The sequence below is a fragment of the Gadus chalcogrammus genome, chromosome 8, assembly GCF_026213295.1.
Source record: "Gadus chalcogrammus isolate NIFS_2021 chromosome 8, NIFS_Gcha_1.0, whole genome shotgun sequence".
In the NCBI taxonomy this organism is placed as follows: Eukaryota; Metazoa; Chordata; class Actinopteri; order Gadiformes; family Gadidae; genus Gadus; species Gadus chalcogrammus.
This window is the reverse complement of record NC_079419.1, coordinates 24,037,284-24,046,554: the sequence shown is the minus strand read 5'-3', so window position 1 is coordinate 24,046,554 and position 9,271 is coordinate 24,037,284. Positions and strand designations below refer to the sequence as shown.

Genomic DNA, 9,271 nt, shown 5'->3' with positions numbered 1-9,271 from the left:
GGCGATTCTACTAGAATAGTATAGGTGTTGACTATTCTACATATTACAGCTGGATAGGGTCGGGCGCCTCAGGTGATGTATCGTTCACTTTCATCGGATCATATCTGATCCCCATGTAAGCCTGAATGGCACTTGGCGCTTCTGTAGCACCCACTGCTGTGGTGATCAGCAGATGCAGTAGCCCTCGTGCACAGGGAATACAACGGCAGCCGGTGACAATTAACACAGTCTCTGCATTTATTCCCGCGACGGGCACTTACTGGATCATGCCTTTCCAGCTCCCAAACATATTCTCCATCCATCCTGTGAAAGGGTCATTAATGCCGGAGTTCTCTGCCAATTCGAACCTGAGGGATTGTAATCATGCCAGCGCCCTGGCCACCAACCCAACCGGAGCTGTGTTATTGGGGATAAAAGTACAACATCTTCATGTTGTGCCTTATCATCGCATACATCCCTCCTTGCTCTGTCAATAACATATCCATACCTTATATATTCCTTTAACCTTATTCGTTGAAAACTGTACGAACTGTTGCTGATTATGATATGTTATTTATACAAACAATATTTTTCTAATGGTGGACAACCAAAACAGAACCGATTCAAATCCTGCTGTTATTTGATCTCCTCATGTGACTGTTAGTCCTTGCTCGGCGGTGGTAGTTTGTAGGCTCCGGGTGTGTCTGCATCTGGTTCTGGAACTTTTGTTTCTATTGCAGAAATACAAACTCATGTACAGCAGTTAGTTGTTCAAAAACATATTTCCATTAATTCTAATTTTAATTGTTTTACAGTATCTACTTTGATTTAATTTCACACTACATCCCTCCTTGACGACCGGACCTGTGAAGACTGGGACAAAGGGTGGGGGGGGGTACTCGTGTGTAGGGGGCCTGGAGGGGGGGCGGTGGGGACTTCACGTGTGTAGGGGGTCAGGGGGTCTTTTACCTTAATAATTCATCGTCTTTAATAACAAAATACCAACAGACTTGAATGTAAAATGTAACATGCAGTCTTGGGTGGCATTTAGCGGATCGGCAGATAAGATAGTATACACTCCGAACGTCCGCTATGGTGCTACTGCTTAGGAACACAGACCGTGCCGGCCTCAGCGGAGAAGTGAAATATAACTCTCGTTAATATACTATTTTGGCCCGATCTATACAGAGACTGATAGTGGAGGACTTTACCTCTCAACCAGTACCAAGAATGATCGTTAACGACGAGTACTCAAAACAACTCAAGTGTATAGAATGGGGGAGGGCGGGCCTTCAGAGTTCCTTGCAACCGTTGATCTAAACGTGTTGTTATGCTAGGCCTCAGGAGCAGCACGATCGGACGGTGGCTAAAACAAACTTACACCTAAATGTTCTTATAACCAATCCTATTTCAGATTAAATCTTTAAGACGATGAGTTCTACTTACCTCAGATTTGTGTGGCCTGTTGAAGTTGTTTTAGCGTCGCGCCCGCCGGGATTCTCGGGACGTTCTTCCAAACGTCGGGGTCACCAAATAGGTTGCATATTCTTGAAGAAAGTTGTCCAATCCTGGGTTGCTTTTAACTCACTTTATTGTTAAAGTAGGCATGTTTCGGTATGGTAACTGAAGCTATGGGAGGGAATTGTATCTAACGCGTGTGAGAGGAAAATACCGTGATCTACTTCAAGCGCCCCGGGCTTAGGCCCGGGTGGCTTTCTGCGCCATCTACCTATTGATCTCTCCCTCTGGAGTTCGAAATCACCCGCTAGAGAGGACGTCAAGTGGGCGTGGCCTAGTGGGCGTGGCCAGGGTGACGTAATGGCTTCGGCTTCTTCACCTAACTCAAGGTGATGCCTTCTGTGGTGGAGCAGCCTTCAATAAGGTCTTGCTCCCCTTGTGGCTATGTGAGGGTAATGCAGCTTCTTAAAATACTTAACAGTCTTTAGATGACACTCTAGGATTCTTTTTCACCTCATTGAGCATTCTGCGCTGTGCTCTTGCGGTCATCTTTACCGGACGACCACGCCTAGGGAGAGTAGCAACAGTGCTGAACTTTCTCCATTTGTAGACAATCTGTCTTACCATAGACACATGAACATCAAGGCTTTTAGAGATACTTTTGTAACCCTTTCCAGCTTCATGTAAGTCAACAATTCTTGATCATAGGTGTTCTGAGAGCTCTTTTGTGCGAGGCATGGTTGACATCAGGTAATGCTTCTTGAGAACAGCTAACTCAAAACTGGTGTGTGTTTTTATAGGGCAGGGCAGCTTTAACCACCACCTGCAATCTCATCACATTGATTGGACTCAAGGTTGGCTGACTCCTGGCTCCAATTACCTCTTGGAGAAGTCATTAGCCTAGGGGTTCACATACTTTTTCCACCCTGCACTGTGAATGTTTACATGTTGTGTTCAATAAAAAAATGAAAACATATAATTTTTTGTACAGTATTAGATTAAGCAGACTGTTTGTCTATTGTTGTGACTTAGATGAAGATCAGAACACATTTTATGCCCAATTTATGCAGAAATCCAAGTAATATCAAAGGGTTCACATACTTTTTCTTGCAACTGTAATACATATTATCACAGCCAAAAGCTGTGTGCGCCTCCAGACGATATTATGAATCACAAACGACTTTGTTGGGTTCTGCGACGTCTCTGGTTCTTCCACTTTCTGCCTGTCGGCGGCATGCATGTCGCAGTTCATGTACTTCAGCGAGTCAAAGCCAAAGTTCCTTTCCCCCAATTCCTTCTCAACCATGGCTCAGATAACCCCCATTGTCTCGTTGTGGAAGTACAAGAGACGTCAAAGAACCGACAAGAAACACTTGCGTTACAGTGTGTGTATTCACACACACACTTGTGGTGCTCGCACGGTCGTGTCTCATTGGCGGGCCAACGTCTCTGGGCAGGCCAGGCAGAGGAAGGGGAGGAGCTTAGATGCTTTATGACGACATAAATAAAGACATTCCAAATCAGCGCTTGAGCCTCCGTTTTTTCAAAGGCGAGCAGAACAGCTAGTGCTCGTTTTACACCAAACGCAAGTTTTAGCCACTGGGGGACCATAGGCAGGCTAGGGGAAATCATATTTATGTTAGAAAACCTCATAAAGTGAGATTTGCAAGTCATGGGACCTTTAAGAACGCAAAATCACCTGAGCGAATGTCTGTCAGTTCTTGTTTGAGGTTCTCGATCAAATCAATCGTGTCTGTCACTGATGCGGTGATGGCCTGGAGGCTATTAGACGTGAAGTTAAAGGCTATATTGCCAATGCGAAAAAATAACTTCACACAGTGTGTCTTTTTATAATTACTATTCGTAGCGTTGATTAGCAGAGAAATAGTCTGCATAAGACGTTTACGTTGCTTAGCAACCGAATACGCTGGGGTTGATGAATACCTGACATGCGGAGTGATATCAAAGACGTGATTCAGAGGCAAAAACACTTCCCTTGACGCTTTCGTTCAACAGCATTGAAAAGAGCCTTGCAGTAAATTAAATATATAATATATGTTATTTTAAGTTTTGGGTGGGCCTGTTGAACAGTGGGTGGGCCTGGGTCCGTCAGGCCCACCCATAACGCCGTGCCTGGTGCACGATATTATTCCAATACCCGTTAGATACAATTCCCTCCCTTACTGTGCGTTCACACCAAATGCGAAATTTGTCGCCCGTTTGCGTTGTCGCCGAAGTTTTGTCGCGCCACACATCATAATCTCTCGCTGTGCAAGTTTTGTCGAATTTGTCGCACCACAACAAGATAACCACCATTGCATATCTTTACCTTTTGTGGAAGAGGGAGAGACAATATATTCATAATATTGTAATGACCACAGAAGAGGCAGTGAATGAAGTATTGAATAGACAGAGATTTATTAGATAGGCCTACCTAATAAACCGTTGGAACACACAAGACCGGAAACATAGCAACGCCGGTAAACAAACCCAGAGAAGCCCAATCCCTACGAGAGCTCCCCGCACTACGGCCATCCGGAGGCACAAAGAGCTTTTGGCCGTGATATTATATATACAAATATTATATTATATATAGAGCTCCGGGAGTCGCAAACGGCAACATTCACTTTCTCCTCCATGCTGCAGTTCACCCCGGACTGCACAGCACTGAGTTTGACAGTTGAACGCTGATTGGCTGTTACGTTACACATGTGACTCAGTGGCCACGCTGTTGAATGCTGATTGGCTGTCATCACACAAAATTCGCGTCAAAGTTCAAATATTTCAACTCGAGCGAATTTGTCGCGCCACAAATCCTCGCGAGCGCTCGCCTGTGCACGGTGAAAGTGTGGCGCGACAAATGAAAACTTGTCGCCGGCTTTCTCTCGCGAAAAATGCGCCCAATACGCATCTATACGTTCACTTTGTATGGGATCCTGTCGCCCCGTCGCGTTTGGTGTGAACTCACAGTTATGCTTCATAGTTACCATCAGGGGCGAGGCACCCCTAAAACTTGGGAGTAATAAATGTTGGTAAACTAAAAATAAATTTGTCTTTGACAATGTTAAATGATGTCCAAAACTTACTCTGTAGTTTGTGGTTTAAAATGTATATGTTAAGGACGAAAATGAAAAAAAAAAAAAATCCCCGCTTAGCAAATCGTATCATCCTCTTCTCACCCGCTCCTTCTCCTCTGTACCTGCACCGCTCCGCAGCCCGACCGTAGTCCAACGCGACTCACGCAGAGTGAGATCCGTTTAGTTGTAGTGTTGTGAATCAACTAAGTAAGTTACTCCAAAGCTGTGTCTCACACTTTTTTCCTTTTACCTAGAGTTGTTCCGATTCCGATACCATATCGGTTAGTGCTGGAGTCGAGGCACCGTTTACCAGTTAGCTCCGTTAGCACCAATAGCGCGGCTACAGTCAAACTGGAGCGGTCCATTTATTAAGCAAAAACAGCAGCGCCACAAGTACCTGTGTAGTGCGTACGTGTGTCTCAGTTGTTAAAATTTATCGTTACTTTGAGACTCATTTTAACAATCGGGAGTCATGTCAACATGACGTCAGGCGCGTCTTTTCTGGTCCGTCGTCATGGAAACATGAAGCCCTGCCAGTTGTGCAGCGTTTGGACCGGAGTGAAAACAAGCGTGTGTACAGCTGAAAAACGAAACGACATATCACTGTATACCACCAGTATGTGTGAAAACATTCACTGTGGCTTTTTTAATAAATTGTTATTTATTCATAGATTTATATCTGTGACTATCAAACTAGACAATAAAAGAAAGTTAAATGTTTTTCTTTTGCTGTATTCATTCATGTTTTACAGAGGATTTAAGCTGAACCAGGCTTTGCAACAATAATAATCACATCACATTCATGCAGGCGTAGTAGTATATACTAACTCCTAGCGTTAGTCTCTGTGTGTGTGTGTGTGTGTGTGTGTGTGTGTGTGTGTGTGTGTGTGTGTGGCCTGCCAGTGAGCAATGGACATACGACAGTTCTTTAAAAGAAAAAAGACAGATTCAGGTGAGAGACTAGGGCCCGACCGATATTGATTTTTGAGTGCCGATGCCGATTATTTTCAGAGAAAAATTACGATAACGATTTAATCGGCCGATTATAAAAAAAAAAAAAAGCATATAAAACATATTTGATACCTTAAATATACTTTAAACACTTTTGACGAATATGTGAATTGAATGCAGAACCTTTGAGTGTTTTAGAATACATTTACAGTCAAAATGAGTGCAAATACAGTCTTATCTTATTGTCAATAAAATAAAATAAAAAGATCTTAAAAATATGATTGCAGGAACTTATTTTTATTGGTAACATAGTTCTAACAAAGTAGTACAGGACAGTACAGGAAGAAGAACTATTTTGTAACTATACGCAACATCTTTGAAAACAATAATAATATAAAATAACTGTATGGGAACGAGGTAACATGTTGTGTGGGGCAAGCAGCATATTAACATTTTGCCCAACAATCTTTTGACATAAAGTGCAGGAAGAACTTTTTTGTAACTATACACAACATCTTTGAAAACAAATCAATAATAATATAAAATAACTGTATAGGAACGAGGTAACGTGTTGGGCAAGCAGCATATAAACATTTTGCACAACAATCTTTTGACATAAAGTGCAGCAAGAAGAACTTTTTTGTAACTATACACAACATCTTTGAAAACAAATCAATAATAATATAAAATAACTGTATAGGAACGAGGTAACGTGTTGGGCAAGCAGCATATTAACATTTTGCACAACAATCTTTTGACATAAAGTGCAGCAAGAAGAACTTTTTTGTAACTATACACAACATCTTTGAAAACAAATCAATAATAGTATAAAATAACTGTATATTAACGAGGTAACATGTGTTGTGTGGGGCAAGTCATAGAATCCTTAATATTGCCACTTCAGCAGAGGCACGTTGTAGTGCAGGAATCACAGCTTTTCAGCATTCTCTCCCTTGAGGGAGCTGCGCTTCTCCTCATAAATGTTCCCAATGGTACTGAACACCCTCTCACTAGGCACAGAGGAAGGTGGACAGCAAAGGTATCTCCTGGCCAGGCCCGACAGTCCCTTGAAGCGGAAACCGTTGCTCTTCCACCACTCCAGTGGGTTCCCCTTTTTCCGGTCTATGACAGGCTCCCTCATATACCGTTCCAGCTCTTCAATGATCTCCTCTGGTTCCTCGTCCTGAGTGGTTGAAGAGAGCATGCTGTCATACAGACCGTCTAGAACACTGTGGGCCCGTCCCTCCTCCACTCTCTGTCGTTTTGGATCTCCCTCTTCTTCCCAGGCAGTGTCTCCTTGTGTTTCTAGTGGATTCCTCTGTGCTTCTTCCATTACCCAGGCTTTGGCTTGACCTAGTGTCTCTGGTGACAAGGGCCGCTCCTTGTAGCGTGGATCGAGCAGACATGCGAGCACCACCTCTTTTGCCTCTTTCACCTTAGAGAACCTTTTCTCCAGGCTCTCCAGCATGGTCTTTCTTAGAGTCTTGATTCCTCTGCTGTTTGGTCCCTCTGACTCGAGCAGACACTTCAGCACTGCTACACATGGTATAATGCAGGAAGCAGAGGAATCGGCCTTGCTCATTTCAAGTGTTATATCTTCCAGTGGTGTCAGGGTCTCTGCCAGGTTTGCTGCCACATCCCACTCCTCTGCACTTGGACATACAAAATTGCCGTGGTCACTAGAATAGGCTGTGATTGCTCTCTTTTGCTCAATCATCCTGGCAATCATATGCAGTGTGGAGTTCCACCTGGTTTGCACTGCCTGGATAATGGAATGGTTAGGAACACCAACCACTTGCTGAATAACAGAGAGTCGTTGTTGTGCTACCACTGAATGGTTGAAGTGTGTGGCTATTCTTTTTAGTTTCGCCAAAATGTCCCCCACCATCCTCTGGGAGTGGAGACCATCATTGATTACCAGCTGAAGAGTATGGGCAGTGCAGCTCAGGCCAGGCATCTCTGCAAGTCTCATGCCTTTGATCATGTTTGCGCCGCTGTCCCTCAGCACCAGGTGGACACGCTGTGTGTCAATGTCCCATTCTTTCAGTAAGTTCAGGAAAGTCTCAGCAATATACTCGCCTGTGTGGGACCCAAACATGGCCTTTACATTTAACACAACTTGGACTCTCTCCCAGTTCTTGTCAATAAAATGAGCTGTTAGGCTCATTAGAGCCTCAGTGGATCCCGACCAACAGTGAGTAGTAAAAGCAATGCTGCTTCCTGCATTTTCCACAGAGAGAAGTTGCTTTACTCTTTTTGCAACTTGAGAATACACTTCTCCCATCAGCTGAGTGCGGAAATACTTTTCACTTTTTTGAGGATACCTGTGCTCTGCCACGGCCAGGACTCTTTTAAAACCTTGACCCTCCACAACGGCATAGGGCAATATATCAGTGGCAATCATTTCCATTATTAGTTTGTCCAGCTCCTTTGTTCTCGGGTAATTTAGGTTCCACTGTGTTCCTATCAATCACTTGTTCAAGTGTGGGCTGAATAGTTTTCTTAGTTAGTGCTTCTGCCTTTCTTTGTGCTTCATGAAGAGCCTGTCTTTGTGATTCCACATAAGCTTCATTATGTTTAAGTCTCAAGTGTTGCCATAAGTTGGTTGTGTTTCTTGTTTTTTGACGGCTTGATCCCTGGCTCACAGAAGCTGCACATGCTTTACAAACTGCTTCACCAGTAGGCCCCTTGGTGAAGTAGTCCCAAACCTTGCTATGAGTCTTATCTGACATCTGTAAAAGGAGAAAAAAAGTCATAAATATGCATTGGCTTAAGAAATAAAGTTTTAAAAAATATTTCTTAAGTTACTTGGGGCATTTTGAAACTCGGATATAAAGCATTTTCCATCTGCAAGGCTTATACATAAATATACCTTATTTACAAATTATGCATTTATAATAATTTACCTCAATCAAATGTAAAATAAATAAATAAATAACTCCCAATGTGCTGCGCTCGTGAGCCATGACTAACACGTGCGCACTGAGCAGTATGGTCTCACCGTTAGAGTCTACAGTATAACAAATTAACATGGCCTCGGACCTAAAGAAAAACAGGCACAACATGCTCAAACAACGCGTCTTGCGTACATTGGTGAGGTGAGCGCGCAGGCTGCCTGAGCGAGCGTGCTTTCATGTTGTACGGTAAAATTCAATCTCCTCTTTTTTACTCCGGCTAAAGTTGCTAGTTAGCAAGGCTAGGTTAGCTTTACTGTGTGTGTGTGTGTGTGTGTGTGTGTGTGTGTGTGTGTGTGTGTGTGTGTGTGTGTGTACTTTTCCTTTTTTTAAGCATGACCTACACGTTTAAAAGGACCAATTGTTCATTACACAAACTAGTTATAAACTTACCGTGGGGGGAAACTCTGCTCGGTTTATCCAATGAGCTCAGCACATTCAAGCTACATGCGCTCCGGTGTTGTGTCCAAAAATGAGTGCGGTGAGTGAGACTGAGAGACTTTCTTAAGTAGAATGGAGTAGGAGCGCACTCTGCTGGATACTAAGCGCAATAACATAAAATAATAATAATAATAATAATCGGTTGTAATCGGCGTCTTTTGGCAGATGTTGATTATTTTCAAAAAGGCTATAATCGGCCGATTAAATCGGCAGGCCGATTAATCGGTCGGGCCCTACTAGGGACATTCCATAATGACCTATCTTCTTTTTCTTTTTTTCTGAAAGGTGTTAAGATAAAGTAATATAATGTAAACCAGCTATCTCTATGTTGTATCAAATTACTTTTTTTTTTTCAAACACACAATGGAGAATACAGCTTCTCTTGTGAAAGGAATTTGTGATAAAAAAAAT

General features: G+C 43.0%; 1 pseudogene; it reads right to left on the bottom strand.

The window, feature by feature from the left end:
• Nucleotides 1–6,351: 6,351 nt before the first annotated feature.
• LOC130387954 (zinc finger BED domain-containing protein 4-like) lies at nt 6,352–8,841 on the bottom strand (annotated as a pseudogene).
• Between the last annotated feature and the right edge of the window lie 430 nt (nt 8,842–9,271).